General features: G+C 44.3%; 1 pseudogene; it reads right to left on the bottom strand.

The window, feature by feature from the left end:
* Positions 1–22,242: 22,242 nt before the first annotated feature.
* Positions 22,243–22,665, bottom strand: LOC102859899 (annotated as a pseudogene).
* Positions 22,666–24,789: the final 2,124 nt, after the last annotated feature.

Below are 24,789 nucleotides of genomic sequence, written 5' to 3'. Positions count from 1 at the left end.
ACCCTATGTACAACAGCTCTGAAGCCTGCCCTATCCTGACCCAGTCTCACTGACTCCGACACACCTACCCCCCACTGCCCCAGTTACTGTGTCAATCCATCTTATCCTGGGGTCTTTCTCTCTTGCACTGTCCTCCCACTCATCTGAGAGGATAGCATGATATCCTCTTCCAAGGACCAGTCCCTCCTGGCCACATGCCCAAAGCATGTGAGACGGAGCTTCAAAATCCTAGCCTCCAAGGAGGAAGCTGGTTTCACCCTCTCCAAGACAGACCTATTTGTTTTCTTGGTGGTCCATGGTATGTTCAAGACTCCTCCAGCACCACAACTCAAAGTCATCCATTTTCTTCTGTCATCCTTAGTCATTGTCCAGCTCTCTGATGCAGAGCAAATAATAATGAAGACCATTGTCTGGATCAGGCTCAAAACCGACATCGTTGCTTCTCAGTATTCTGGAGAGGTCCCTGACATCAAGATTAGAATGTATTAAGTTAATGAGTTTCTCTGCTGTTGACTTGTTTCAGGGCTTGTTTTAATTTGCTTTTTGGAAATGTTGAAAAAAGGGAAGCTGTTAACTCCAACCTCCCGTCCTCCTGGATTTTTTTCCTTCTTAATAGTGTCTGAATTGAAAACAAGCAAATTAATATATGTGTGACTAATTACTGCCACAGAACCAGAAATTATTTAACTCACTTCTCCCTCAACCAAAAGGTTACTTATTATTTCAATGAATTAATAAACATCCATAATGAAAGCTTCCCATCTCTTCAGTAAGTCACGATGATTTAGAATAATGTACATTCATTCCCTTTCTTGTTGGAGACAAAGCTGGGCCTGGAGTCTGCATCTGCATATTCCTAACGGCTTCTCGGAGTCTTACAGATAATAACTAAGGAGACAAACCAGGCAAGAAACATGTCTAATAAATAACGAAATTTAGAATTTGATGCCTAATGACTCTTAAGTGCTGACTGATGGGTCTTTTTCTCATTCTCAGGAGTGATAAGGGACCTCCATTGCCTTTTGAGAAGTATTCAAAGTTTGAACTGGGCCCTTTGACTAGTTCGTATCTTTCATATTGAGTTGAAAGATTACCTAACAGTGACTTTTTTTTACCATCAGCACTTAATGGAGCAATTGATTACAAGTGTAAGTACTTGAGTAGTAGTAAAATTTCTAAAATATATTTTCTTTAAATAAAAAAAGGAGTGCACTACAGAAGGGTGACATTCATGGGTTTACTGGCCACCTGCTGTTAGGTAAAAGATGGCTTGTTGGGGAGAGTTTCAATTCAAGGCTTAAAGAATATCTCAGGGTGACCATGTTGGGGACTGCTGAGGTTTTGAAGTATGAGGGTTGTGTGACCAGACAGAGTTTCTGGCCGCCACACTCAAAACTGGGAGCAACGTAGAGGTGGGGAAACCCACTGGATGGTGTTGATGAGCCTGGCAGGGGTCTTAGGTGGTGACCGAGGGTAAAGTAGGGACATGCGGATGAAATAGGCACACATGGGAGAGGTTCAGGATGTGAGTTAGAAGGGGCTTACAGAGTGTCACCCCGTGAGGATGTAATGAAACCAAAGCCCCAACCTGCTGTCACCAACTCACCACGACCCTATAGGACAGATGAGCGTGGCCCTCTGTGGTGTGCTGGAGGCTGACCACTGCCTTTTCTCTTGCAGAGCAGCTGGTGACTTACAACCTCTGACCTTTGGCTTAGCGGTTGCACAGAGGAAGGGCCCTTTGAGTGTTTAATAAGCATCCACATATTTAACGTCTTCATCTTGAATTCATGCTTCAGCTCTGTCCATCTGTCATCTGTCCCCTTCCCACACTGAGCCACACCTGCCAACACCACCACTTTGTTACACCCGTAGGAAAGCCACGCCTGCTTTCCCATCTGCATCTTATTTGGTCTCTCGGTGGTTACTGATGTAGGGAGCTCTGGTGGCCTAATGATAAGAAGCTGTGGTGCAATCCAAAAGGCATGTGGTTCGAATACACCAGCTGTTCCTCATAAGGACGGGCGGTCTCTTCCCGTGTGATTAACTGCCTCTGAGAACCAGCTACCGGCTCAGCTTAGCGTCAGGTCCGGCTCAATGGCACACAACAGCAAACAACAACGGGAGTTACTGATGCAGATGAGAGTGAATGGAGGCTGTCCTTACAGATGCCAGATGGTTCTTGGTGGAAAGCAAAGAATACTAGAAAGAAAGATGTGTATTTGTATTTTATTGACCACACAAAGGCATTTGACTGGATCATAACAAATTATTAGTCACACTGCAAAAAATGGCAATTCTAGAAAACTCTGCTCAGACAGAACCTGTGTGTAGACCAAGAATTAGTAATTTGAAAACAACACGAGACTACTGTGTGGCTTTAAGGGAAAGGTGTGTGTCGGGGCTGCATCCTTTCCCTGCTGTCATCAGGAGCGGCCAGCCCTGGAGGAGGACCATGGGAGGGAAAGTGGACCAAAAAAGGCTCCTTGGAGTCAAGCTGGAGCTGTCTCATAGCTGACCCTCCAGGGGGGGTTTGGAGTCTGAAAAAACCAAGAAGAGATGGCTTGCCTTTCCCGCGAGGAGCTTCTGCTGGTGGATAGCAAGCAGCCATGTTTGGGTTTGCCTTCCAGCTTCTTACAGACTGCACCCAAGAGAGCTCTTGATAAAATAGAAGGTCAACGAGACGGGAAGACCCTCAACCAGACGTATTTACACAGCGGTTCTAACAGAGGCCTCAGTGCTTGTGCATCAACCTGTTGTACACAGGTCTGCTGAGTTGCAACCAATTCGACTGTCCCTAATGACACCACCACCACCAACATGGCTTGATGGACTGTTCATCTGCAGGAGTGGACTCAGCTCCAGGCTTGATACGAGTCCAGGGACCACAGACCACAGTCTTAGGGCTCTCACCAAGGCTCTGATGGACCGGTAAGTCTGGTTGGTTTTTTCCCCTTATGATTTTGAATTTTATTCTAAACCTTCCTCCCTGCCAGGGCCTTCTCTTGTGATTGTGCTCCGAGCAGGAGGTAATGGCAGCCAAGCGCCTTCTAGACTTCCCAGTTTCAGTTTTGTGGAGGTTGTGGTTCATGCCGTGTGGTAAACTTTTTGTAATTGTGTCCTGAGTCTTTGAGTCTCTTCACTCTTTTTAGCTCTGAAGGGACAGATTCTAATCCTTGCATTTTAGTTATTTACCAGCTTTTAAGAGTCCTTTTGTCTATCAAAGCCCTAGTTGGTTCTTCTCTCACAAACAAAAGAATTGTACCTGACAGGAAAGACTAGGGAAGAGATTCTAGCAGCGTCCAGCAACTTTAGTGTTTCTTGGGAGAACAGACTTCAGTGCACGGAGCATTAACGTGCAGAGATGAGAAGAAAAAGACGAGGAGGCCAAAGGAAATGAGGGTGAAACAGTAGGGATAGATTTATTGGAAAATTACATCCCCAAAGAGTGGAGCTCCCTCCCTGGAAGAAGATATGGAGGGAAGGCCCCTTGCGTGTGAGCTGAGTCTCTGTTTACTGCCTGCTTTTCGGGCAGTGCTTGGGGCTGGACACTGAGCCCATGAAGCCACGGAGAGCTCCAAGTTGAGCAAAGTATCTTGCGCTGTTCTTTGATGTCATTCATGTGCCCAGGGTGTCATAGCTTCTAACATCATTCACTCGCCCACAGCTCCACTTCAATGCATGCTAATATTGGCTTCCTGGCTCTGACAGCTTAATCTTCCAGGGATAAACTTTCACCTCTTTTTTTTGGTTCTAACCCTCACATGCTCTCTATTCACCGAAGCAGGATGGAGAACATGGCCTGCAGGGTGTTTGGCCCACAGACCTTGAACCTCGATGCCCCCGGATACAGTGGTCGTGAGTTCCCAGACCCACTGGCTCCTTCTCTCAAGGTGCTTGGTTACGACTAAGAAGTTTTCTCCATTTGGCTCTCTGTTCTACCACATCCTTGGATATATTTGCAGCTCTTGCGGATGCTGTTGTTAGGTGGCATCACATATGACTCATAGCAACCCTAACGCTTACAGAGACATAGGAAAAATTACTCCCTGCAATACCTGTCTATAGTTATGAACTCCAATACACCTTTGCACACGTTCAACCCAGTGTGTGTCGAGTGATACTATTAGCAGCGTCACAGGCTGTATGTGTGGTAGTGTTCATCTCCATTGTCCCTGACTTTTTTGTGCCTCCCAGTGTCCATTGGTCAGACTGGTCTACCTCCAGGCTTACCATAAATTGCCTTGTCCTTCCCCAAGTTAATATATATCTACCTTCAACGAAGTGACTTACCCCTTCTTTCCCATCCTCTCCATTACAGAATGTTTCTGTGTGCAAATCTTTTCTTAGCTTTTTGTAAGACTACTCATCTGAGCTCTCGAGTGCTGCTGTGACAGAGATCCCACAAATGGATGACTTTAATAAACTATAACAAGATATTTTTATTATTCTTTATTGTATAGAATAATATACAGAGGGTTCTTCTAAAATACAAATCAGACCATGTCTTTCAATGGCTTCCCATGTCATCTGGGGAAACCAATTCATTTTATCCTATGTGGCATGATGACAGATGAGGAGAAAAAAAGTCAAATGAAACTAAACAAAACAGAAGAACTTTCTTCTCAAAAGCAATTTTCAAGGTGCCCAAAGTTCAAAGGGGCACAAAATAACCACTGGATCTCCTTAGAAATTCGCCTGAGCATACACAAAACGGAGACACATGTATCAATGGGAATCATTACATTTCGGGTAAGAAGCTGTGTTTGCTTTTATGCTCAAAAGCAATAAGGGAAAAGATTAACAGCTAACTTCTCAGAAACAAGAGAGGTCGAAGGTAGTTCAGTGACATTCCAAAAGTAAGAAAATAAACAGTGACTCAAGAATTCTGTACCCAGCAAATCTACTCTTCAAAAGTGAAAGTGAAATAAACAGACAAATACTGAGAAGTTATGGAGGAGGATCTATCTTACAAGACTTAAGAAAGGAAATTCTTTATGCTTAAAGTAACACTAGACAGCAACTTGAACTCACAAGGCAGAATGAAACACCAGAAATGGTAAATATAAATAGTAGAGTGTGTGTAGATAGATATTCTTTTTTTACCTTTCAGAAAAGATTCAAGATTTCACAACACTGCCCTTGAGTTTGCATTAGTGCAAAGACTGGGGGAGGAAAGGAAGATCTACTAAAGGTGAGTTTCTATGTTTTACTAAAATGTTCATATTTTCCACGTTGACGGTGGTACATGAAGAGACATTACAGTCTCTAGAATATTCCTAAGGAAAGAACTCATAGTAGTTGCACAAAAAAAATTCTACAAGTGAACCAAAATGGTTTGCAGAAAAGAAGGCAGTAAAGGAGAACAGGAGACACGAGATAAATAGAAAACAAGAAACAAATGCCAAGCACGAATGCAGTCAGGTCAAGTATTTGACTAAATGTGTTTAGACTTTGTCAAAACCAGAAACAAGACCTGATTCTATGATTTTTACACAAGAAACACCTTAGATTCTAAGGAAGCAACAGTCAAGAAACCAAATGATATGCCACAACAGGCAAATCTTCTACAAGACACCTCTCTAAAGTGCTAAAAAGCAAGTGTTACCTTGGTGACTAGAGTTCTTTTGCTTCAAGCTTGAGTCTGTCAATTGCCTCTTAGGCCCGTGAAAACTGGGCAATGAAGAAGGAAGACAAAGAAGAAAGGGTGCACCAGAATTGTAGCGTTGGAGGATGGTACTGAACAAACCCTGGACCCGAGAAGGAAGAGCAAGTCTCTCTTCTCAAAGTAAAGCCAGACTATTCCTTCCAAAAGAAGATGACAGAACTTCGTAATGCTTCTTTTGGGTGTGTTATAAAGAGGAACCAGTCCCCAGAGAAGGACAGCATCCTCGGTAAATCAAGGGTCAGCAAAACGGAGGAAGACCCTCCAGAGATGTGTTGACATAGTGTCTGTAAAATGGGCTCAAACAAAGCAACATGTGTGTGGCTAGTGCAGGGCTGGGAAGCCTTTCATTCCCTTGTACAAAGTCACCGTGAGTCAGCACTGACTCGACAGCAGCCAATAACAGCAGTAGCATGATAACAAAGAAATGTGAAACCAGAGGGAAAAAATAAAAAACTGATTTAGAAGGAAGACAAAAATATTCTTGCGGTAGGTTTGAATTATTCTGGACTGGTTAACAATAACAAAAATATTATAATTACCATACAGATCATTTGGGAGGCTGGACTTTATGAGGAGGAATGTGGCTTCAGAAGTGGAGGAAGACTCATCAATAACCTGCATAATGCAGATGACACAACCTTGCTCGCCAAAATGGAAGAGGACCTGAAGCATTTGCTGCAGAAGGTCAAGGACTGCAGTCTTCACTCGGGATTGAAGCTCAACATCAAGAAGACAAAGATTCTCACCACTGAGCCAACTGGCAACACCATGATAAATGGAGAAGAGATTGAGATTATTAACAATTTCAGTTTACTTGGTTCCACAATCAATACTCTTGGGACCAGCAATCAGGAAATCAAAAGACAAATTGCGTTAGGAAAGTCCAGTCAGGGACAATTCAGCGTACTGAAGAGTAAAAATGTCAGTCTAGTGACTAAGGTGCACCTGATACAGGCCACAGTCTTTTCAATTCCTTTCTATCCATCAGAGAGCTGGACAATGAATAAGGATGACAAGAAGAATCAAAGCTTTTCAATTGTGGTGCTGTATTATTAAACATTCCCTGGACTGCCAAGAGAACAAATAGGTTTGTCCTGGAGAGGAGGAAGCCAGGCTGCTCTTTGGATGCCAAACTTTTGAAGCTCCGTCTCATATACTTTGGACATATTGCCCAAAGGGACCAGTCCTTGAGGAAGGGCATCGTGCACAGAAGGGTGAAAGGACAGTGAAGGAGAAGACCTTGGATGTGATGGATGGATATAGTACCTGGGCTAATGGGAGTCGGAGTGTCAAAGACAGGGAGAGGAGATCACTGAAGCACCGGCCAGGTGGGGGCAGGCGATCCAGGGTGCATGGATGCAGGGACGGGTGGCTGCAGTGACAGGGGGGAAAAAGGCAGTGGGGGGTTCAGAGCTACTGTTCATAAAGTCACTATGAGTAAAAAATGACTCGATGGCACAGAACAGCAACCGATAGAGTAAAATGGAAGCCCTTAGCTATAAAAGTCCCACTGAATTATCTTCAGATCCTACAGCATTACCCTAAGAATCACATTCTTACCAAGCTCCCACAGAGCAATCCTATAACCCTTGGTGCTGGGTCCCACCAAGTTGTTAGTGACTCCTTGTCATGCTGCACGACAGAGTAGAGCTGACCTGTGCGATTTCCTCGGTGGTGAGCGGAACCAGCCCAAGGCATAGGAAAACAACGCTAATTGTTATGGAAGCAGGTAATCAGGTCTTTCTTCTTCTGAGATGCTGGGTGGGTTCAAACCATCAACCTTTCAGTCAGCAGCCAAGTGCTTAACAAATTTTGAGATTGAGCCCCCCCTTAATAGCAAGAAAGCAAATACAAGTCTTTTGCAATGCAGCCGTTTCCAACTCATAGTAACCCTAACTGAAAGAGTGAAAGTCTAAGATTTCTTTAATAGAAAGACAAAAGACATTTGACTATGCTGCAAATCTTCTACAGGAGAAAGATGTGCCTGTCTGCATACATTGTATATGTTGTTGTTAAATGCCACTATGCCGGCTGTAACTCACAGTGACCCTGTGAACAAGGGGTCTGAATCCTGCCCGATCCATCCTGAACCATCTTCACAGTCTCTAACATACGTGAGTCCATCAATATAGTCATTGTAACAGTCATCTTGTTGGGGACCTTCCTCTGTTTTCTGACTTCCTACTTTTCGGGATGTCCTTTTCCAAAGACTCACCCTTCCTGACAACTTGTCCAAAGTACAGAGTAATTCCACTCTGTCCCACAGAGTTGTTCTGAGTTAGAGTCCAAATAGACTTAATGGTAATGGGTCATAGAGGTTGGATGTATCTTCAGAAATCAACTCTTGGAAAGTGGGATCAATCTGGAAGCTTGTGTAGACAGAGGTCAATTATAACACAGGGTGGAGATGTTTCTGGAGGCCAGTGGAGGATATACTGCTGGTGGTGATGGTGGTTGTGGTGGGTTCCTGACCCAGGTACAGCAGACAAAAGGCTGCCTGCTTGTGCCAACACTGTGACCATCAGTGGGTAAAGCTATTGTGAGTCATGGGACTTTTGCTAACTGACTTTTGGAATTAAATTACTAAGCCTTCTGATTTCAAGACAAACAAAGCTGGTTTAGACTTAGGAAGAAAATAGTAACTTACACGGTAACCTAAAAGGTAGCCTAAAGGTAATAACCTTTCTCACCAGAAAAAATAGAGAACCATCAGTGTACTACTACTTATTGTCACAGGATGGGAATTAACTCTTCCCTGACCCGATAGGAGGTCTTTAGAGACTGTAAATCACACAGGAGGAGATTATTTTCTCCCACAGAGAGGCTGGTGGAATCAAACCACCAGAGCGCCCAATTATAGATGCAGTAAATGCTAAACATTTGGAAGCAGGAGTGGCATCCTCTTCCTAAATAATATGCCTCTAGAAACTCTATGAACTTTGATGAATGTCGATAGCTGTAGAGGGGCTTCAGACATTTTGTTCATAGGGTCTCTATGAGTCATGCTCAACTCGATGGCAATCAACAACAACAACAAACACTAAAACAACAGGAATGAAGGAAATGATGAGAAAAACTGTAAACAAAATTAACTTAGCATAGAAAAGTAAAAGGAACAAAGAAATGAGAAATACTGACCACAAAAACAGGGCAGCCAGATGACAGTAGTAAAATCACATCCATCGACAGTTATACTGAATGGAAATGGATTGCACGCACCAATCAAGAGGAGAAGAGTAGCAGGATGTATGTTGTTGTTGTTGTTGTTTAATGCCGTCGAGTCGTAGACGACTCATAGCGACCCTATGAACAGCCTGAGCACTGTTCGTACATAGAGTTTCCAGAGGCAAGCCATTTTGGAAGTGGATGCCGCTCCTGCTTCCAGGCTTGATGTACAGGGAAACATAATCCAATATTATTCTGTCTTCAAGAAATGAATTTTAGACACAAGGACAAATGCTCACTAAAAGTGTGGAAGAAATACCTCACACATGAGGTAGTCAAATGGAGCAAGAGATGTAATGTTAACTTCCAGGAGAAGAGATGTCAAGGCAAAAAAGCAGAATAAGACACAAGGAAGGACATTATATAATGATCAAAGTGTCAAGTGAACAAGAGGACATAACTGCAATTACTATCTACCCAATGAGGGAACCATGAGATACATGAATCAAACTTGAATGGATTTGGAAAGAAATATTCAACCCCATAATAGTTCGAAGAGAAAAAGGGAAAAAATCCTCAAGCTCCTTGTTGTGGAGTTAGCACTGAGCCTCTAGTGGATTTTCAGAAATGCATCCAAATCATGTTTATAAATCACACGAGAGAAGGTTACTCATGTCTTTGTCAAGGAGTAACTGGTGGCTCTGCCTTTGGGTTGACAGGACAACTCCTTCCCTACAAGGTCAGCCACCCAGCAAATTCAGCAAAGATGTGGAAGAACTAAACTGTACAATTAATGAGCTTGATGTTACAGGCATATATAATGTAGAGAGGGCATTTTATTTTTTGTTTTGCCTTTTTTATTATTATTAATGTTGATGAAAGTTTACAGAGACTTTGGATCTCCATTCAGTTGTTGTTGCACTTTTCTTTCTGCCCAACCCTCTCCCCAGTTTGCTTTTCTCTCTCTTTGAAAAGTAAAAGAAAAATTCTTTCATTGTCATCCCTCCCCCCAAGTCCACTCCACTGTGCAGCCTTCATTCTGGACTCCTGTCATGACAAAAATACCTAATCTTTTTTTTTTGTGTGTGTGTGGAAAATAACGGCACGGGACTCTTTATTTCCTTTTATCAGAAAAATAAACCCGTGTTTCTAGGTGGGTGAGCAGGTCAGTGACCCACAGACGCTTGTAAACCTTCCTGCTGGATCGGCCTGTGGAGTCCTTGGAAAAAATACCTAATCTTAAATCCCTTTTAAACAGTTCTCTCCCTCATCTGTTTCAATGCAGTGTACATTATTTATCCCCTCTTTCTCAGTTTCCCCCCAACCACGATGTCAGTCCTGTTCTACAACAGTGGCACTATGCAATAATTGTCCTTTTGTGTCTGAGATATTTCACTCAGTATAATGTCTTCCAGGGTCACCCATTTTGTATAATATTTCATGAGTTCTTTGTTTTTCAGGCCTGCATAGTATTCTATTGTGTGAATATACCACAGCTTCTCTATCCATTTGTTTGTTGATGGGCACTTGGGTTGTTTCCAGCTCTTTGCTATTGTGAACAAAGCTGCAATAAACATGGGTGTGCATATATCTGCTTGGATGTCAGTTATGGTCTCTTTGGGGTATATTCCCAGTAGTGGAATTGCTGGGTCAAATGGTATCTCGATTTGCAACTTTTTGAGAAAGCGCCATACAGCCTTCCATAGTGGTTGCATCATTTTACACTCCCACCAACAGTGAATCAGGGTTCCAGTTTCTCCACAACTTTGCCAGCATTTGTTGTTTGATTATAAGCACCCTTTTGCTTATTTTGGGTTTTGCTATTTGAGTTTTTGTTGTATTAGTTAATCCATTGTTCAAAGTGAGTCCTGGCCGCTTGGGCCCTGCTTGTCCTGCTTAGAGTGTGATGGTTGCAGCTTGCATGTTTAAGGCTTTATAATTAGTTTCTAGTTTTGTTTTGTGTATGGTGTGAAGAATGAATCTTGCTTCAGTTTTCAGCATGTGGAAATCAAGTTTCCCAGCACCATTTGTTGAGAAGACTCTTTTCCCCTCAACAAATGGACTTAACACTCTTATAACAAATCAGTTGACCATACATGTGTGATTTACTTCTGGACTCTCAAATGTATTTCATTGGTCTACATGTCTAGTGTAAAACGACTATCAGGTTATTTTGATTACTGTAGTGTAGAATATTTTTCTTTCTTTTTTTACCTATTGTTGGCGAATTGCTGCATTTTTATTTTTTTTCATGTGGAAATAAACTTTCTTTCTTGGAATTTATTTTTTTTTAAATAATATGTTCTAAAATCAGGAACTACAATTCCTCCTTGGTTCTTTCAACATTGCCCCTTGCCATTGCAATATGAATTTAAGGACTTTGAGTTCAAGTTCCTTAACTTTAGGTTCTTGTAATTCTTTAGAGATGGCTGTTGGAATTTTTTTCAGGATTGGCCTGAAGCTATAGCTCTGGATTGTTGTTGTTGTTGTTGTGTGCCGTTGTTGTTGTTGTTGTGTGCCGTTGAGTCTCAAGGTGACCCTGTGTGCAACAGCCCTAAACTCCGCTCTGTCCTGTGCCAATTGCACCGTCTCCAATGCACCCATCGCAATTACCCCAGTCACCGAATCAATCCACCTCATAGAGGGCCTTCCCCTCCTGCGCCGTCCCTCCACCCTACCAAGCATGATGTCCTTCTCCAAGGACAGGTCGCTCCTTACAACATGTCCAAAGTATGTTAGACAGAGCCTTAGAATCCTTGCCTCCAAGGAGCCGCCCAGTTTGATCCTTTCCAGGATGAATGTTTGTTTTCCTAGCAGTCCATGGTACCCTCAATACTTAACTCCAGCACCACAGCTCAAAGGCATTGATTCTCCTTCTATCCTCCTTAGTCATTGTCCAACTCTCTGATGCATAACATGTGCTTGAAAAGACCATGGCCTGTATCAGACGCACTTTAGTCTCCAGAGAGACACCATTGCTGCTCTTCAGTACTTTGGAGAGGTCCCTAACAGCAGACTTTCCCTTTGCAATATGTCTTTTACTTTCCTGGCTACTGGTGCCAAGAGTGTTGACTGTGGAGCCAAGCAAACTAAAGCTGTAAACAATCTCAATCTCTTCACCATCCATCCTTGATGCTGCCAATTGGCGAGAATCTTTGTCTTCTTGACATTGAGCCTCAACCCATATTGGAGGCTGCAGTCCTTGACCCTCTGCAGCAAGCACTTCAGGTCTTCCTCATTTTCCACAAGCAGGATTGTGCCATCTGCATATTGCAGATTGTTGATAGATCTTCCACCAATCTTGACCCCACATTCCTCCTTATAGAGCCCAGCCTCCCGGATAATCTGTTCTGCATACAGGTGGAAAAGGTATGGAGATAGGATGCATCCCTGGCGTACGCCCTCCCCAATTTTGAACCATGCAGTGTTTCCTTGCTCTGTTTTGATGACTGCCTCCTGGTCCAAGTATAGGTTTCGCATTAGCACAATCAAGTGTCCTGGGACTTCCATTCTTCTGAGAGCCAGCCACAGTTTGTTATGATCCACACAGTCAAACACCTTTGCATTGTCAATGAAACACAGATAGACATTCCTCTGGTATTCCCTGCTTTCAGCCAAGATCCATCTGACATCAGCTACAAGGTCCCTAGTACCACGACCCCTTCTAAACCCAGCCTGGACTTCTGGCGGTTCTCTGCTGATGTGCTGTTCCAGTCGTTTTTGGATGATCTTCAGTAGAATGGCATGTATGTTCCAGATCCATGAACATGGAACACCCTCCTATTTCTCAAGCCTTCTTTAATCTCTCTCAGCATTTCTCTACTGTCTTCACTGTGCAAGTCTTCTATACCCTCGTTAGATGTGTTCGTAGATATTTTAGTCGCATTGAAGCTGTTGTAAATGGAATTCGTTCTTTCATTTTTCCTTCCTGGATTTCTCATTGCTGGTTCAGAGAAACCTGGCTGATTTTTTGTGCATTGACCTTGGACCCTGTAGCTTTGTTCACAGTTTCTGGATTAGGTTTGGCCGGTTCTCAGCTCTCCACATGTGTGATTGACTTTGCCTTTGCTTGTGGAAATGTTTTCCTCTCTTCTTTCCCAGTAAATTGACGCCAAGCTTGAGGTTTGGTGCAAATTCATTCCGAATTCAACATGCAACTTAGGACTCACTTGATGTTCCCCCTGGGTCTGTGACCTCTCCCATTGTCTGTCTGACTACAGGGTTTTTCCTCAGTTCAGAAACTATTCATTTAATGTGTTAGCGCAAGAAAACACTGTCTTTTACTCAGTTAATTCTGTGTACACTCAATTTCTTTCCTCTTCAAGACTTTAAAATAACTATTTAACTCCGTCATAATCGGCCTCCCTGAAATTCCTTTTGATTCATTTGCCAGGACTCTCCTTTTCTGCTGTGTTCTTTACACTCTGTTCTAGGATCTCACCTTCGAGCTCTTCTCCTCGACCAGCAAACAGCTCCTGATTTTTCATCGTTGATTCTCAGTGAAGATTTTTTTTAATTTTTTATTTTCTTATTTTGTGTGTGTGTGTACCGTCAAATCGGATCTGACTGGTACAGCAGGTGATTGTCCCTCCTCCAGCACAGCATCTGGTGGATTTGAACCACATACCTCTGGGATTGCAGTGCAGCTTCTTGCCTCTAGGCCACCAGAGCTCCCTTCTCAGTGAAGATTTTTACTTTTTTTCTGTTTAGTAAATTTACTCACTTTCCTTTTCCACTCTCTGGTTTCTTGGGAAAGCAGTTTGGTGCTTCACAGGAGATGGGAATTTTTCTCCGAAACCCCTCCTAGATGTTAAGCAATTGCTTTTTGTCCTGATGGTGTTTGTGGGCTGTTCTGGTTACAACTACTTGAAATTGGGTGTGTTCTTATGCCTTGAGCAAAGACTAGATCTTTCTTGTGATGTCAGCCATCAACTCCTCCTAAACACTGAGATTTTTGTTCCTTATTTTGATTCTGTTCTAAAATAATTCAGGTCCCTGTAAAGCACTACAGCTCCTAGCGTTTTATCGATAGCCTTCAGTTTTTGTGTTTATGATCATTTGTTCCATTAATGTTGGCTCGAGGCCTCCAGATTAATCTCCATATAGGCTGGGAATCTCTGGGTGGTACAGTTGATAGAATTCACTGCTAGTTGAAAGGTTGGAGATTCAAAAGGCAGAAACACCAGGGGATAGTTTTTCCCTTTCTTGATTAAAATAGGTTTTTAATGATTAAAAATCTCTTGACCAAGAGAGGATCATGGGAGGCCCCAGGTCTTTAAGAGATGGAATGCAGAAGCGAGAGAGCCAAAAAATTCTGGAACTTTTAGTTGTCGCTGGATAGGACAGGTCAAAACAAGAAAGTATGTCATCTTCTGAATGTAATGGGTTTACAGTACGCTCTCAAGTCCTTTACTACTCCTTTCTTCAAGAAGCGGGTCCTAGTCCCCCGCTAAAAGTGTGTTGGGGTTTGTGACTCTAATGAACAGGGAGGTACCAGTGGCCTGGCCCAGAGGGAGGGGGCCCGATAACAGAGCCCATTCCTCTCTGGCAGTTTGAATTCACCAGCGACTTCCAAGCAGAAAGATGGGAAATTTCCTCCCTCATGATTTACAGACTCAGAAATGCTGGACGGTCAGCTATGAGCTTTGACTGGACAGCGGCGAGTGTGAGGGCTGTGGTTTTTCTAACTTGTAGAAGAGAGACTTCAGCAGACAGTCACACAAGAGCTGAGCCTTCCTCCTCACGCTCCTGGGTCGTGTGCTCCGTCATGAAGTTATGAAGACTCTTCCGCGGCCTTAGAGAAACTGTCAGGGAAACTAAGCTTCCTGCCAAGCACCCTGTCGTGAGGTAGCGTCTTGGAAGTGGGTTCCCTAGCCTCCATCAAGCCTTCAGATCACCCCAGTTTCCCTTGGTTCAAGGTTAGACCGTGTGTTCCTACAAAGTGGAGAGTTTCAAAAGGTGGACTTCGTGAAGATTGTGGAAACCCACATCCTGTCCTGTGCACAGTCAAAGCCGGCCCAGCACAGACCAAGGGGAACACACACAGTAGGAGTTTTGTTTGGCCTTAGTGGGTAGGCTGAAGCCTCCAAGGTCACGGAATGAGGAACACTGGCCAGGAGGCGAATGGCCAGTCCTCTGCCACAGAGCTTCTCAGTCTCTGGCCCTTGAACAGTTCATACTTTATACAGTATTAGTCCAGGAGAGTCGTGCGGCTAACCCAAAGGCCACACCTTTCCAGGGATTCGAATCCATCCTCTGCAGGAGAAAGACGGGCAATCTCCTCCCGTGTGGTTTACACACAGCCTTGGAGACTCCATGGAAGGTTACCTGTTAGGCAGTTCTAACTTGACGGCAATGAGGGAGCAATGTGCGTCACCACATGAAAACTTCTAAGGGCCTTGTCTTACCAAGCTTGTCCCTTGTCTTGCTTCCACTGGCATCTGTCCTGACTGTCAAAAGCTGGTTTAGCTGCAGGTGGAAGTGGAACACCACTGTTCTCTGAAGTCCATCATAACCAGTTGTTATTGTGGTTGTTGTTGTGTGCTGTGAGTCAGAACTAATCCATAGATGACCCTCCAGTGGGCGTCTAGGGGCAGTTAATTGCTTGGGAGGAGATGGCCCATTCTTATCCTGTAGAGCATCTGGTGGATTCGAACAGTGTACCTTTGTGTTGGCAGTGCAATTCCTTACCACTAACCATCTCAGCACTATGAGAGACAGCCATGGTCACTGGGCCCTGTAGGGTCATTCCCCTGATGACAGTGGTGTTCTGTCCCACTGGCCCCGGAGACATGCTGCTAGGCAGTGGGGGGTGCCTCAGGGCACCCGAGGCTGGGTCAGGCTCCTGCCCGTTGCTGTGGAGATAGGAAGACTAACAGCCAACAGCTTGTGGCACATCCTTTGTGAGTTCACGGGCACACTGCTGGATGAGTGTTTCCGTAAGAGTCTAATAATTTCCTCCTTGGCTTCTTAAGTTTTAGGTATTTTCTATTTTGATATAGAAGAGCATATGTACATATTACATTTCCGTTTTCTTCCAAATCCTTTGCCCTAATTGTTGTTATAGATTTTATCAAGTTGATTTAAATTCATTGTGACTCAACGTATAACACAAATGAAACCACCGCTTGCTCCTTTGCCATTCCCACAGAAACGTTTGTGCAGATTCACTGAGGCAGCCTTTGCGCCAGCCTACCTCACAGAGCGCCTCCTTCCTTCCCACTGAGCCTCTCCTTTACTAAGCTTGTCATTCTCCAGGGACTATTGCTTCCTGTGACATGCCCAGAGTCAAGGGACAATGCCTCACCACCCTCATTTCTTTAAGTTACAGAATCCCTCTTTTTTTTTTAAAAAAAAATATTAATTTCAATGAAAATTTACAGAGACTTTGGATTTCCATCCATTCATTGTTGCAGTTTTCTTCCCTCTCAACCCTCCCCCCAGTACACTCCCCTCTTGGAAAAGTAAAAGAAAAATTCTTTCATTGTTTTACAATCCCTCCCCCCAGGTCCACTCCACTATGCAGCCTTTACTCTGGACTTCTGTCACGACAAACATACCTAATCACATATCCCTTTAAGACAGTTCTCTCCGTCATCTGTTTCAATGCAGTATACATTATTTATCGCATCTTTCTCAGTCTCCCCCTAACCCCGGTGTCAGTCCTGTTTTACAACAGTGGCACCATGCGGTATTTGTCCTTTTGGGACTGAGATACTTCACTCTGCATAATGTCCTCCAGGTTCACCCAGTTTGTATAATATTTCATGAGTTCCTTGTTTTTTAATGCACTGTAGTATTCCATTGTGTGAATATACCACAGCTTCTCTATCCGTTTGTTGATGGGCATTTAGGTTGTTTCCAACTCCTTGCTATTGTGAACAAATCCGTGATGAACGCGGGTGTGCACATAACACACTCACCTCTAAGGAGTGTTCTGGTGTTCGTCACCCGAGACAGACGTTTGTTCTCCGACAGTCCACGTTATACTGAATGTTCTTTGTCAACACCACAATTCAAAGGCAACAGCATCCTTCAGCCTTCCTTTTTCTTTGTCCAACTTTCCCAGGTTATTGAAAGGGACTTGGGTCAGGTGTATCTTAGTCCTCAAAGTGGCATCTTCACATTTTACACTTTAAAGAGTTTCTTAAATGCAGATTTGCCCGATGCAATGCAATGCTTCTTTCTGAAGATAGCTTCTACAGATGTTGATTATAAATCCAAGTCAAATGAAACCCTTGACAACTCCAGTCTTTCTCTGCCATGCACTGGTCCAGTTGTGAGAATTTTTTCTTTTCTTGATGCTGAGGTATATATAAAGCACACCGAAGGCTTTGATCAATTCAGTTTGTGCTTCAAGTCCTGTCTACTTTCAACAGCCAAGGTCACGTCCCATGCATGGTGCAGGTTCTGTTGTTGTAGACCTCAGTATATTTTATTATTATTAGCAATATGCTTTATTCAAAGAGACACTTATGACTCTGGAGGTTCCTGCCATTCTGGAAGAAAGGGGTTGCCTTTCTGAGACACTTAGTCTACCCAGAGGCAGGTTTATCACAGAATGGGAGCCTTTGGCAGAAGCTGCCTGTGCATCCCGACTCTGCTACACATGGAATGCTGGGCAGACACCTGGCCGCTGGCCGAAAACACCCAGCGCAGTGGACGAGGTAGTTCAAGGCTGCAGTGATCTCAGAACAGGAGGGAGCTGTGACAGGAAAGGAAGTGTTGACAAGGGAGACACCTTCCAAGGAACCATCTAGAACATACCCACATGAAGAAGGGAAATGTTTCCTTACCTGGCTTTGCCCTCCTAAAAACCTGTGGTGAATGAAGGCTGGTGAATACCGGTGAGGCCTGCGGGGTGTCCCAGGGACTGCTGGAAGAATGAACAGATCTGTCTTGGGTGAAGTGAGCCTCAGTGCTCCTCAGAGGTGGTGCTGGCAAGATTCTGTCTCATACGCAGCCCCTCGAGACGGTCGTTGTGCTTGGCAAAGTAGCTGACCCTCCATCAGGTTTCATAAGGTGTGAGCCCCCAGGATGCGTCTGCCTACCCTTCTCTGTCAGAGCCGCCAGGAGAGTCAAACGGCTGGAGCGGACATAGCTTTGAGTTACCAGGACAGCTCCTTCGAGTGTGTGCCACCCCAGGGCCCTGTGGAAAGTCAAAGAGCCAGCTGAACACAGGGAGACCCTCAGTGGGGCAAACGGACACCGTGGCAGGAACGGTGGGAGCTCCCGGGCACAGCTGTGAGGACAGTGTAGGGCTGGACAGTGTCCCCTTCTGCTCTCTCAATCACACACCTGCCGTGTCTTGGATTCATTTTGTCACATTGGTCAAGATTTTGGCTCAAACTGATGTAAAACACTTGATGAATGGTATTCTCACTCATGGTATCAATCAAAACAAAGCACTCTAAAGCTACCCTTTCTCTCCACAAAGGCTGTGCCCCTGTAGTGGTCCCACCTGCCCGAGTCGTGAGTCTGTGTGAGTGGCCGTGAAGACACTCGTGGTCCTTGTCAGCTGATGGCCCTGCGGTCCCATCTCCATCTGAGGCTGCACTTTCTCCCCTCTCCCCCAGTCCCCCACCTCGCCATGTAGGCACAGACCTGAGGCTCACCGTGGGCTTGAGATGAACAGCAGTGGGGGAACCATGTTCAGAAGCCTCCTTCTGGCCAGTCCTACAGTTCTGTCTCCTTTTTATTTTGAAATCTTTCTGTTGTTATGTGGGCGAAAGCTGACACAGCAAGTTGGCTTTCCATTCAGCCATAGATGCCCGTATTACTTGATGACACCGGAGTCCCAGCACTGTAACAGCTCTCTCTGAGCTTCCCCGCTGCTTCTTCTGTTTCCGTGAATCCTTCTCTCCTCACCCTTCCTGCCCTGGGCCTTATCTCTGCACAGTGCTGGGTTCACCCCCACGACCACCACCACAAAGCTGCTTCAGTGCCTACGTGCTCCCGGCTACAACCCCCTGCTTTTCTGTTTTCTGTTTTGAACCTTATAGAGTAAATTCCATGTGAATGGCAGTTCACAGAATGGCATTCCATGCGAGGAGTCAGCCATGGTGTGTTTATGACAATGCTTCCAATGCCCACGTAGCATCATCCCTTTTCCTGGTCTCAATAGTGGTTCTTGTTTCCATTCATCCTTTCCTTTCCTGCCTGCTATGGATTGAATGGCACCCTTCCCCAAGTTCAACTATTAATGACATAATGTAATCATCCTCCATGGTGTGATAAACCAAATAGTTGTCAGAGGCTTGAGGGTGGAGTACAACCCTCCTTAATCTCAACATGGGCCTGTCAGCCCTGTCACTTCACAGGAGATGAAAGGGGACAAATGCGAGCAGAGGCAGAGGGGGAACCTCAGTATCACCTGGAACAATTTGGAGAAGAGAGTGAGTGTCTTTCGAGATCAGGCCCCTGGACTAGGAAGCCCCTGGATGCTGGGGAAGGTATTGGAGGTCTCCAAGGAATGCCTGGCCTACAGATGCTAATGGGAAGCAGGACCTGCTTCCAGAACTGACATAGAGAGGGAGGGCTTTCTCCTCGAGCCGGAACCCTAGACTTCTAGCCAACTGGACACTAACAGAATATGCTTCGGTTTATGAAAGCCGTGCACTTGTGATTTAATGGGGAGAGTTGAGTTAAACTGTAAAAGAATAAATTAATACATTTATGCTTGTTGAAACATCTACTTGTGGTATCTCTGTGTAAAAGGAGCAAATACAACACAGGAAAGGCCATGTCTGACTTCCACTATCTCCACAAAGGAGAACTGCCCCCATCAACAACATCCAGCATATAAAACCAATTCCTTGGTAAGCCATAGTCTCCCACACTGCTTCCATTAATCACCAGGTCCAATAAGCTTTACAAAAAATTTGGAATGTATCGGGGAAACAGGCTGTAGGGGCATATCACACGGTGAAAGTCCCCAGGTTATGTCCAGCACCCAAGTCTCTGGTAAACCTCATCTCCTAATAGTCCCAAGTCAACTCTTCTGGCTCTATCTCCACGGCTCTATCAGGCTATGCCTCAGCGCAGTTTCTCCACAGTCTAGCCAGCTTTCCCTCTAATTTGGTCCCACAGCTGGTGATGAGATAGAAACTGCTGCTCAGTGATGAATTATGTATCTGCAGTTGAGGCAGCTGGAGATCATGCCTTCAAGGGAGATGAAGACAGTGCCTAGGAAAGCTACTTCCCAAAGCCCTCATACCACCATCTACTTACTCTTTAACTGGGAGAGTAGAGTTAAACTGTAAGCAAATAAATTACTACATTTAGGTTTGCAAAACCATCCGCATGTGTTATCTCTGCTACAGCAGCTCTAGAAAACTAAGACACGTTCTCTGAGCTTTATCCTTGGACCCTCTGTGGGTGACGGCACTTCTAAAGGCTGAATGCCTCCTTGGCTGTCTTGCTCACCTGACAGATCTATTGTTTCACTACTTGTTGTGCTATTGGATGAGTTCAGTCCCAAACTCGTAGGGTGGCAAACAGGCACAGTTTTGGGGGTCCACAAATCTCCTTCAGGCTAAAAAGCAAAGGCTGCCATTTTAATCTCAAATGATCGGTGTTTCTGAGGAGTTTACACCTTTGTAGTGTTATGGTCCGCTTGGGAGGCCACTCTCTTGTTTGACCGGTCTGTCTCACTGAGGACTTGTCCTGAACGCAGTGTGTACTCATCTCCTGATAGATTTTATTGTTCTGAGGAATCTTCTTGATTGTCTCAGAGTTGAGGCTTGCTCACGGCAACTTTACACCTAAGAGAATGACGCATTGCCTGGTCCTGCACCATTATTTTCTAGGTGGGTGGAGGTTTGAGTTTGTTATTGTGACCGTTCTCTCACTCCGTCTCACTGGAGCTCTCCCTCATGTCAGCTGACCCTCTACCAAAGTGAAATCCTTTTCTGGTCATCAGTCACTCTACCTGATGAGATGGTTCACAGTATAGAGGGGGTTTTGGGGGGGGTTGTTTTTTGTTGTTGTTTGGGTTGGTTGTGTTTGTGTTTTGTTTTTTTGGGTGTTTTTGTGGTTTTTTTTTTTTTTTAGTATAGAGATATTTAAACACAGACAAATTAGCCAGAGACATAAAATCCTTATCTCTAAAATAGGAACCCAGATATCAATTTCTCAAATGAACACATTTTTAATGCTCATTGCAATGACCCAATTGCAGGCCCAAAGAGAATAGCCTTAGCTTTTCCATCCTTGCTCCCAGGAATTTTCCGAATGTGTGTCTTCTAAATCCAACCTGTTCATCCTCTGAGCAGCTCACAGCACATTCAGCATTCTTCGCTGGCTTGACAACTCAGCGGCCTCAGTTCTCAGTCTCCCTTCTTCAGTGTCCAGCTTCTGTACATGTGAGCTGATTAAAAAGGACTGCAGCCCGGATCAGGGTCACCTCCACTTTTCAAACTTCAAAGAGGTCTTTTGCAGTTGCTTTCTCTGAATGCCCATGGCATTGACTTCTTATTTCTTCTTTTTTTTCTTGTTTTATTTATTTTATATTTTAATTTATTTATTTTTCATTTCAATGAACATCTACAGAGATTTTGGAATTCCATTCATTCATTGTTGCACCCTTCTCCCCCCCCCCCCCCCCCCCCCCCCCCCCCCCCCCCCCCCCCCCCCGTTTGCTCCTCTCCTTGAAAAGCAAAAGAAAAACTCCCTCATTGGTACACAATCCCCCCCCACCCCCCAACTTCTTATTTCTTTTTCAGCTTGCAGAACGTACAGGGAATTCCTGTCTCCTGCTCTCACCTCTGCACATGGCTTCTCATATCATTAACATCGTGCATTCCTGTGGTTCACATGTTACAGCTGACTGACCAATATTATTACGCTGTTATTAACTTAAGTTTGTGGTTTGCATTGGGGCTCACTCTTTGTGTTGTACAGTTTTATGGGTTTTGACAAGTATAATGTCATGTATCCACTATGACTGTATCACACAGAAGAGTATCATTGTCCTAAAAAATGCCCTGTGCTCCATCTGTCCGCGACCCTCACTCCTAAAATCCCTGGCTACCACTGTCATGTCTCTTTGGTGTTTCTTTCCCCAGAATATCCTAGAGTTACACTTTAGAGCTTTCAGGTGCTACTTTGTTGTTGTTTTTTTTTAAAAAAAAAAGACAAAATTTTTATTATATATTGTTTTTCTTTTTTAAATTTTATTTTATTAATTTTAATGAATGTTTACAGAGATTTTGGATTTCCATTCATTCATAGGTGCTACTTTGTTTTACTGGGTATTAATTAAGGTTCATATTCTTTTTTGTACTAACTTTATTTTTTAAAATAATTTTAATGAACATTTACAGAGAATTTGGATTTCCATTCATTCATTGTTGTACTAACTTTTAAAAAAACTTTTTTTTCTAGTTTTGTGTTTTCTTTATTTAAGAAGTTCAGGCCTTGACTGCGTATTTCCGCAGTGGGTACAGGTTCTCTTTTCGCTGCTGCTTCTTGGTCTTCAGGTTCTCCTCATGCTTGTTGAGCCTTCGGTGCATGGAACGTGTTTTCTTGGGCCGCAGATCCAGGAGTTTGTACTTCTTACCCTGACAGTATTTTCTGAGGTTCTCCTGAGTCTGGTTAATAACAGTGAGAACACGGGCAATGGATTTTTGGACAACTCGGATTTTGGAGAGCTTAGAAGCCGCACCGCCTGTCACTTTGGCCACACGCAGCTGGGAAAGCTCCACTCGCAGATGGTCCAGCTGTTTCAACAGCTCCTCCTCCTTCTTACCGCCTTGATTTTGGCCGTGGCTGAGCGATAGAACCTGGCCGCCGCCTGATCGAAGCCCAAGCCCAAGAGAAAGAGTAAAAAACATTTTTTAAGGAAACTAAAGAAGGAATGTGTGAAACACAATGCATATGAATAAAACACAATGTTTTGTATCCAAACCAAGCTAAAACATTTTTAAAAGAAGACTCTAGAAAGCAAATAAAATCATATTCAATAGACTTTATGTGGTCTGCCAAGCCTGAAATGTTTACTCTCTGAGCTGTAAGAGAAAATCCTGACTAATCTCTGAATTTTTTTAAAGTTTTGATATCCTATTTATACCCAATCCACAATTTATTGTCATTTTCCTTTTTAAGCTTTAACGGAAGCAAATTCATCAGTGCTGTTTTCGTTTTCACTGTGACTTGAGTGAAAGTTTACAGAATAAGTTGGCTTTGCATTCCTCTATTTACGTGCATGTGTCTGTGACTCCAGGTGTCCGCATGCTCGTGGTCAGAGCACCTCCTGCTTCCTCCCTGAGACTCTCATTTCCGTTTCTTCTAGCCCTTCCTGCCCTCTGCACTCCCCACCCCCAGACAAATGCTGTCCTTCCCTCTCTGGTTGGCCGTTCCAAGGTGATGTGATTCACCTTATAGATCTGACCACAATTTGGCTGCAAACTGAGTTCAGTTCAGTAACAGACCCGTTTTGTGTATTTGTTTATTAACTTTTATGATTGTCAATTTTCTTTTGTACTTTGTTTCTTACTGTGATCTGAATGTACGTTTACAAAGCAAATTGAGTTTTCCTTTAATCATGTGAGCACGTTTCATTTTATAACATTAATGACAACATCCACCGTTTCCCTCTCTTCTTCCTGTGGTTCTCATTCCCATGAATCCTTCTGTCCTGCCCCTTCCTGCCTTTGGGGCTTTACCCATGGGCAGGTGCTACTCTTTAGACCTTCTCTCGTAGGATATTGTGAGGACTGAGTGCCTCGCTGGTGTTACTGGTCACCATAGGCCTGTCTGTCGTTTGGTTAAAAGCTAAGCTGTGGGGATGAGCATTGCTCCAGGTCTGAAGGACCACCAAGGGGTCCTGCCAGTCGCACTGGGTTTTTAAGCCCGGGGCAGGCCTGGTGTTCTTATATATTTGGCATTTAATCGATGAAGAATGAGTAACAGACACCTGCTTCCAGTCTTTGGAGACCCATGTGAGAGAATAGCTCTCAGCAGTGAACATTGACAGCCTCTCAGGCCTCGAGGTGGGACCTGACAGGAAACCTCACAACACGGGGTCTCGTGACAACTGCTGTTCACCTGACAGAAAGGGGCAGCCAGACCTGAACGTGCCCTGGTCCAAGGCTCTAGGAAGCAGTCATGCTGGGTACAAGTGCTCTTGCTATAGGGTGGCTCGGTGCTGAGGAAGACTCTCGGTCAAGCAGAGAGAGGGACTTGTCACATTGCCCCAGAGAAATGGCAGCGCAAACCCCAGAAGCTGGCAGATTCCAGAGAACGAGTGGTCCTGTCTCTCTTCTTCTCTCTGCCTTTCTTTTTGGTTTTCTTCTTTTCCAGGAAGAAATATAGGGGTTTTGTGTGTGTTTTAGATGCGTGGTCATCAGCAGTGATATTTTAAGAAAGCAGATTGTACAAGCTGTTGTTCTTGTTAGCTGTTATCAAGCCACCTGTGACACAAAGCGGCTCAGCGAACAGCAGATCTGGACCCGGCCCTAACCTGTGCCGTCGTCATGATACTGACATACTTGAGCTTGTTACAGCACTGTGTCAATCCACTCCCCTCCCCCCAGGGTCTTCTCTTGCACTGATATAAGATAATACTTGTAAAATGTCACAGTAAAATAATTGTCCCCACCCCAACATCCTCAGTCTTAAGATGTATATGTGAGGTGTGTGTTTCAGTCTTCCTAAGGAGCCGTGGTGGTGCAGGGGACTAAGCATGGAGAGGCTCACTCAAAGGTTCAAATCCCCCGCTGCTTCCCAGGAAGAACAGGAAGTCTGTTCCCATCAGGATTTACAGCCTCGGATCCCTCTGGAGGGTCACATGAGTCAGAATGAACTCCAGGACAGTAGGTCTGAGGTGGCATCAAACATGTGATGTGATGCTTTGTGATATGTCCCTGAAGTCTGTCTGATGTTGATAAGACAAGATGGCTTTCATCAGATAACATGATTGCAGGGTGGTTGTTTTTTCCTTTAAAATGGAAAAGAAC

This window comes from Elephantulus edwardii, unplaced genomic scaffold (assembly GCF_000299155.1).
Source record: "Elephantulus edwardii isolate Elephantulus edwardi_28Jun2011 unplaced genomic scaffold, EleEdw1.0 scaffold00193, whole genome shotgun sequence".
NCBI classification, from domain to species: Eukaryota; Metazoa; Chordata; class Mammalia; order Macroscelidea; family Macroscelididae; genus Elephantulus; species Elephantulus edwardii.
This window is presented reverse-complemented; position numbering and strand designations above follow the sequence as displayed.